Here is an 8496-nt window from a genome sequence, read left to right as displayed (position 1 = left end):
TTCCAGGAGTCATTATGTAAATATACGGCTCCCTAAAAGGAACTGAGACAAAAGACTCGACTGCCCGTCGCAAAACCCCCCTCCGTAGCAGTTTCCCAGCCGCGACCTCTTTAGCGTTTTTATTTTACTCAGTAGCATATGCCATTCAAAATGTAGCAATTACTAATACAAAACATACTTAAGCAAAAGCAAAATTACAGTCTGTGAAATGTGCTTTAAAAACTACTTTGTTACAGTAATCAGTGTAAACAGAGCCTTAACACTGAGCACTGGCTTCGTGTATGCGGCGTACGTCATCATGCACCGACGCATGCGCACCGATCGAATTTGCCCAAAAATCATATCACCGTTATTGAAACATTTTCCATCGCGATATACATCGACATTGAATCACTGTCCAGCACTACCCCACACATTAAACATAGAAACAATATAACAATCTCTCAACAATACATGCACCAATACACCCAGCAAATCTCCTATCACGATTAACAAGCGCTGTGTTACTCACATAATTTTAATCTTATTCACTATAACAACTCTGATTAAGGAGATTTTCCTTAACTACTTGTGAAAATGTCTTACTCCTCTCAGTTGAGAGGGATAATACTTTTCACACATGGATAAATTCTACTCTAAGTGCTCTCCTTCCTAGTTTAAAATTAAAACCTATTGTTCGGATACAATTCACCAGGGCTTGCAAGTCAATGGATTCTTCCAGACGCTACCCACATTAAAACACACTTAATAAGGTACCATATCATGTACTTCGTCTTAACTCATAGTTATCTTAAGCTTATAAAATTAAATAAAATTATGAAATTATCTGCAACAACTTACACACCCCAGGCATGCGAAGACAAAATGGATGATACGGCAAGCAGCGCAGCGCTTCTAGAGCCAAAATGGCGCCGACGAACAAAAGGACACACGCTGCACTCCCAGAGTCAAAATGGCCGACAGACAGAGATAACACGCTGGATTCAGAGCAAAATGGACAGAAGATACAGTTCGACATACAGAGAATGACGTTAAGGCAGACAGAAAGCCACACGTGGGCAAGATGGCGGACAAACAAAAGGTTACGGACAAAGTAAATTGCTCACCCACGGTTTCACCCGCGGTTCGCAGACAAATACACACAGAAACACTGACAAACAAACTCCTGATGTACTATTTACGAACCGAATTTAGAATTTAGAGTAATCTAATCAAACGGACTCCGCTCCCAAAACAGACAAGTCAGAATTTAGCATAATCTTATAGATCGAATCCCGTTCCCAGAACCGACAGATTCTTTCAAGATTAAACGGCACTCCGCTACCGAAACAGACAAGCCCGTATTTAGGATAATCTTATTGATCGAATCCCGTTCCCAGAACCGACAGATTCTTTCAAGATTTCCAACACTCGAATTGAACGAATTCCGCTACCAAAACAGACAAATTCGTTAGAATTTATTACACTCGAATTAGGTTCGCCCCGCTACCTAAACAGACAGGCTCTCCTCACTCCAATGGTGTTCCCGGGCCCGGCCCAGCCGAACACAATGGCGCCCTTCACAGTTTATTTAGACCGGTCTGGTTCGAACTCAGCAATCAGGAAACACACATTTTAGCTCCAGCATATATTCACAGTTTTAAACTATCTAATGATACTTTAGTAATTTAATCAGACACTTACGGATTCCGAGATTCAATTTCACACTCAATACGCTAAATAATAAATGCAGCTAATATATACAGAGAACATCTGTTTACCTTGTAGGCGCGCCTTGTACTGAGTACAAAAGATCCTTGAAATCTCTGTCTTAGCTCAATCAGCTGAATCAATTTTGCTGCTATTTCTGGCCTCTTGAACCGTCCTCTGCTACCATCTGTTACGACGAATCTTTTTCTCGAGAGGCCCTGAAGAAGCAGTCGGTGAATCCTGAAAGTACTCTTCAAAAACACTTTATTAAGTGTAGGAAATTATCTGTGAATATAAGTCAGAGCTAAGCCGATCGGCGCTCCTTTCTCCTGCAATCTAGAAAAACAACAGCCAAAGAAAGAGCCCCTGCGTCTGAGCGCGCGGTTGTTTTAAACTCAACTAAGCCCTCCTCCTTCACTGCTGGTGGAGCCAATGAAATGTGCTAAAAAGCCCCGGCTCCGGGGGGCTTTAAATGATACAAAAAAATGTAACTAGTTCTAACCAAAAATAACTTGTTTTCAAATAATAAGTATAAACTATACAAACAAGTGGGAGAGCCTTTCTCTCCCGTCTGCACCTTGTACTTCCTGATTACCTCGTGGGCGTGGTCAGGCGTTCTCAAAGTGATGTGGTCGTAAGCGAAAGAGGCTGGATTGAAAGGCCTGTTCTAGCTTGCTAGCCAGCTAACTGAGTGCTAGCTAGCTGTCTGTGCTGGAACTGAAAGAGGCTGCATTTAAAGGCCTGTTCTAGCTTGCTAGCCAGCTAACTGAGTGCTAGCTAGCTAGCTGTCTGTGCTGGAACTGAAAGAGGCTGGATTTAAAGGCCTGTTCTAGCTTGCTAGCCAGCTAACTGAGTGCTAGCTAGCTGTCTGTGCTGGAACTGAAAGAGGCTGGATTTAAAGGCCTGTTCTAGCTTGCTAGCCAGCTAACTGAGTGCTAGCTAGCTGTCTGTGCTGGAACTGAAAGAGGCTGGATTTAAAGGCCTGTTGTAGCTTGCTAGCCAGCTAACTGAGTGCTAGCAAGCTGTCTGTGCTGGAACTGAAAGAGGCTGGATTGAAAGGCCTGTTGTAGCTTGCTAGCCAGCTAACTGAGTGCTAGCTAGCTGTCTGTGCTGGAACTAAGAGGAAGGCCTTTCATGGATGGATGGATGGATGGATGGATGGATGGATGGATGGATGGATGGATGGATGGATGGATGGATGGATGGATGGATGGATGGATGGATGGATGGATGGATGGATGGATGGATGGATGGATGGACGCTAGCTTCATCATTCTAGCAAAAAGCTAAATGATACTAAATGAATGGGGCTAAAGAAAAAATGAAAAACTTACAGCACTCAGTATTCCCAGGCGGTCTCCCATCTAGGTACTAACTGAGCCCAACCTTGCTTAGCTTCTGAGATCGGACGAGATCAGGCGTTCTCAAGTTCTTTTCTTTATTAACCGTTCAAATGACATTACAAAAAAACCTTTTAAACTCCATAAATTAAGCACTTAAATGAACAAATAAATACTTTACATTAAAAGAGTACATTTAAAAAATTTAAATCGGTACATACATTCAAACATGAACATGTCGGTAAATTTACTTCACATCCGCTCCACGTTAGTTCAATAAAAGGATTTGTTTTTACAAAGAGGTTTTCAAATACTTCCTTCTTTCCATTCATTTTATAATGCTCATAAAACAGCCTTAAACAATACTCCAGTTTCTTTTCATATATTACACACATCTTGATATACAGTTGCTTATATTTTCTTATGTTTCATGTTAGATATATTGTGTATCTTGCAACCGCTAAAATAGTGTTTAAAATCAGTGTATTCTCGCATTTACTATTGAAACCAAATAAAAACAAAGTTTCCCAATTAAAATCATCTATCTTATCTCCCATTAATTCTCTAATTATTCTTTTTAATTTCAGTATACAACACGTAACTTCTTTGCACTCAAAGTGATAAGATCCGCTCTTGCCTTGTTACTTTCGTTTTCTCTGGTTATTTTTCATTTGTATTTTCCACTTGTGTACCTTGTTAGTTCTGTTATCCTCCGTTTTATTTTGTTTTCGTTAAAGTTTATTTTGGACTTTCGCTTTTTTGTTCTAGTTAGATCTGTGCGTGTGTTTTTGCCTGCCCGGCTTCCTTCTCCCCCCAGCGGCTTGGAGCGGTACTGTTCCCAGAGATTGCAGTGGAAGCCAGCCAATGGATCGCTGGAGGGCGGACCTCACTCACCTGTGCCTCATTTTCCATCTAATCAGCTACTGCTTATAAACGCCGGCTTTTTCACCACCCGTTGCCAGATTGTCTGCTTGTCACCGCGGTACAGTGACATCTGACTCCTGAGCTAATCTTTTGTGAAGGACATTATCTTGTTGCTGTTCAAACTATTTTTCAACGTTGTTGTTTTTTCTTTCCTGTTGATTCTAGCCCAGCGATCCATTCATCATCTGGCTTCCCTGTTGGTTCCTGGACTTGGCTCCTAGCTCCTGTGATCCTGGTTCATCTTCCACTACCACCCCTGCGCTTCTGTTGGTTCTTGAACTTGGCTCCTTGCTCCTGTGACCCTGGTTCTTCTCCCACTGCCCCTGCTTGTTCTGCCTAAGCCCTGGACGGTGTTGGACACCAACCCCTCTTGTACCTGGACTCAGATCATAGCTCCTCTTAACCCACAGTACTGCTCCAGCCGCTTCAGTGTCCTCTGTTTGGACCTATCACCATTTTCCCTGTTGTTATCTGAATCTCAATAAATATTCATTGTCATTTGAGTTCTTGTCCCCTTTTGTGTATCCATACTTGGGTTCCCCACTTTATGGGTTCTCTCAAACCCCATTTATAACACAAAGAACATGTCTTATATCCTCCACTTTATTTTCATTACACATTTTGCAGTTTGGATTATCGCTCATATTAAATTTGTGGAGTCTCTGTTCATTATAGATACAGTTATGTTTTATATAGAAGTCGAAGCTTTCTAAAATTAGCACTTTTGGTCCTTTATAGGGTTCCCATATGCTCTTAATTTCTAGTTCAGGGTATATTTTGTTCCAATATAATCTCGCCCTGGGTTCTATCCATGTTTGGCTACAAATAAGTCATTAAAATTTTTTAAAACACAGTTATTTATCGGTATTACATCTTTTTCAAATCTCACTTCTATTGCTTGTTTTAACATTACATATTGTTTTTCAATGACATTTTTGTTTTCTATTTCTTCGTTCTCTTCTATATCGTCTATAATTGCCTGCGTGGGTAGGTACCCTGGGTGAAATTCATATAAAACATCTTTTATCTGTTTAAAACCTGCTTCAAACCATTCTTTAAAAAACATTGTTCGCTCATTAAAAAGGATCTGTTTATTTAAAAAAATGGGTTGATCTAAAAGATGTTTTCTCCCCTCCACTTTAAAATTGATATTTTCCATAAAATCACCCCAAGCTCTAAAAACCTCTTTATAAAAATCCGGCACATCCTGATACATGTTCTGTTTTATTTTCATGTATATAACATTTGTGTTCATGTCTCGTCCTACGCAGATATTCATATAAAAATTAAAAATCTTTTTCCAAATATGTTCTTCCTCGTTCAGATATTTTTTAATTACTTTTACCCTTAGACTTTGTTTTCTTATAAAAATATCTAGTAGTCCTAATCCGCCATCTTTCTTTTTCCCTATTAAAGTATCATATGCTATTTTTGGCGGTTTTCCCTCCCATAAAAAATTCAGTACTGTCCTTTTTACATGTTTAATCACCCACATCGGCATGCTTACCACCCCTGCCGCATACCACATTTTCGATAAAAACAAAGCATTTATTACTAGGACCCTCCCTTTTAAAAATAAATTCCTTCTTCTCCAATTATTCAATTTTTTCTGCATCTTGTTTAATGTTTCTTCCCATATAATGTCTCTTATTTCGTTTTCATTTTCCCCTATATAAATCCCTAAAATTTTTATCTTTTCTTTTGCTTCGTTAAAATTAATTTCTTTCGGTAAAATCTCAGCATTACATAGTCTCATGTATTGTGTTTTTTCTTTGTTTACATAGGCTCCTGATCCTTTACAATATTTATCTAAGATGTTCATTGCTTTATTTATACTTTCAATATCTTTTAAAATCAATGTTGTGTCATCAGCATATTGAAAATTTTTCCCTTGTTTTTTGAAACCTTCTATTGGAATTCCTCGAATATCCTCGTTCGCACCTATGGCCAAACCAAGTGGTTCTGCCACTAGCGTGTACAATAGTGCGGACAGAGGACAGCCTTGGCGTATTGATCTTGTTACTGGGATAAAATCAGTTAAAAAACCATTTACCTTTACGCAGCTGTAGGTGTCAGAATATAGGCATTTTAACCCCCGTTTGAAACTTTCCCTGAACCCGAAAGCTGTTAAAACATCAAATAGGTATTTATGATCCACTTTATCAAATGCTTTTTTGAAGTCTACACTAATTAAATAACCTTTTATCTTTTTTGTTTTCATATACCATATGGTATCTCTTATGTTACTTACTGTGTCTGTAATATCTCTATTTAAAACTCCGTAAGCTTGATTAGTTTTTATGATGTACGGTAAAATCTTTTTTAAACGATTTGCTAAAACCTTTGCTAAAATTTCGTAGTCGGTGTTTAACATGCTTAACGGTCTATATTGTTTTAGATCAGACTTTTCTCCTTTATTCTTAAAAATCAGTTTAATCATTTATTTTTTCATTTGTTGTGTGACTTCTCCTTGTTTAAAAATTTCATTAAATAATTTAGCTAAAATTGGGATAAAAGTGGTTTTAAAAGCTTTATAAAATTCTGCTGTAAAACCATCTATTCCCGGACTTTTCTTATTTTTTAGAATGTCTATTACTTCCTCTATATCCTCTTCCTCTATCGCTTTATCACACAGTTCTCTATCCTCATCTTTAAGTTTCGTGTTAATATGTGTTAATAAAAAATTCTTTTTTTCTTCTTCTATTTCTGTTTTTGTGAACAAATTAGAGTAAAAGCTGTGCACCTCTTTTAAAATTCCTTCTATTGTTTTAACCTCTCTTCCCCCATCTATTTTGATTGCTTTTATTTCATCCGCTTTTTGTTTTGTTTTTTCTAAATCTAAGAAATATTTGGTGCATTTTTCTCCCTGGAGCATATATATGGAAGTAAATCTGTCTCATCAGATTTTGAAATTTAAAAGCCTTTGAATTTTGATTACTGAACTTTAAGCCTTTGAATTTTGATTACTGAACTTTTTTTGCCTTAGAATTCAACCCACACATTTTACAATAACTCATTTTCACTTTCATTTTTCGATGTTAACAAATTCAAAATCAAAAATTCCAGTTTATAAAATTCAAATAATATATTCAGGTTGCTCAAATTCGATAGGTCAAATTCAGATCACAAAATTCAGATTAAAAAATTCAGACTAAACATCCGGGACACGCAGGATGAGCAATCGATTCCAGAGCCGTAGAGAGAACAGATGCAATTATATGTTATTTTCTATATATAATATTAATATAGTTGTAATTTTGTTTCACTTTTATAATTTGTCTTATTTTTAATATTCTGATTATTATTATTATTTTTATACTTGCTGCAATTATCTTAATAAAATACTTTCTGCTGCACAATCTGAAGTTAATCTGTAGAATAAATGTATTATTTTATCTATGAGGATGTGAAAGGAGAAGAAAACGGGAAATAAATGGTATCGTAGTGTTTTGGGGGCAATTCTGGCCCAGCTGCGCCGGAAGTGGGCCACAATTACAAGGCTAGCTGGGATGGGACAAGCAGCAGTGAATGAAATATTAAACGCTAAATAATAAACATTTGTACAATTTCTGGGTATTTTCAAGTACCTTTACATTTACTGCATCTGCTTTAATGTCAGTTTGGTATATGAAGTGGAAGATTGATGTATAATGACGTGTTATTAGGTCGTTCTTGTTAACACAGTACATTATATTAGCATACATTACATAATGCGATATCATTAAGTAGTAGAGACAATATACAGTACAGAGATTTTATTTATTTATTTATTTTTTTTGCATAAACTATAATCTCCCTTCACTTTCCTGAGGATTCATAATAATAATAATCATTTTGGTTAAACACTAAGCCATGTGGCTGGATTCATAAGGTTTACCTGCACTGAATGAACAGATTGATAAACACACTACCGTATCTTTAACATTATAGTGCAGGTACATGACATAGCTTCATTCATGTCTTATTTCATGAGTGATTAATAATTAATTCCTACATGTAATACATTAATGAATTCATTATGAATATGCACAAGTTCATTTTGTCTAATGTAAGTGGTGGACAAAGTACACAAACCATGTAGGTCAGTTAAAGTAGAGATAGCCAAGGTAAAATATTACTCCAGTAAAAGTAGTAGTAAAAGTAAAATACTCTTTACCTCCACTTCACTGAGTACAAGTACTAAAGTATTTACCTTCAAATGTACTTAAGTATGAAAGTAAAAATATAATGATTTATTATGGCTCTGATGTTTTATGATCATTTCTGTAACAAGACTCTTGATTAATCAACTCATTTAAGGTGAAAAGACTCTAGTGTCATTAATTTAGCTTAACTGACTAAGCTAAATTCAGTTATACCTATTAATTAAGATAAACATGTAACATTTAGTGCTGAGCAAATGCTAAACAATAACAGGATTAAGTATATTAATGACATCAAATTCATTATTTTTTTAAAACAAAGCAACATACAGCTGAAAAAGCTGCTCAGTAGTGGAAATGAACAGAGCTCCACCCGGAGCTGTGCAGAGAAATACACAGCG

At 36.7% G+C, this 8496-nt stretch overlaps 1 pseudogene; it reads right to left on the bottom strand.

The window, feature by feature from the left end:
* Window positions 1-3016: 3016 nt before the first annotated feature.
* LOC134313080 (5S ribosomal RNA) lies at window positions 3017-3135 on the bottom strand (annotated as a pseudogene).
* Window positions 3136-8496: the final 5361 nt, after the last annotated feature.

Source organism: Trichomycterus rosablanca, chromosome 4 (assembly GCF_030014385.1).
Source record: "Trichomycterus rosablanca isolate fTriRos1 chromosome 4, fTriRos1.hap1, whole genome shotgun sequence".
NCBI lineage: Eukaryota > Metazoa > Chordata > Actinopteri > Siluriformes > Trichomycteridae > Trichomycterus > Trichomycterus rosablanca.
This window is presented reverse-complemented; position numbering and strand designations above follow the sequence as displayed.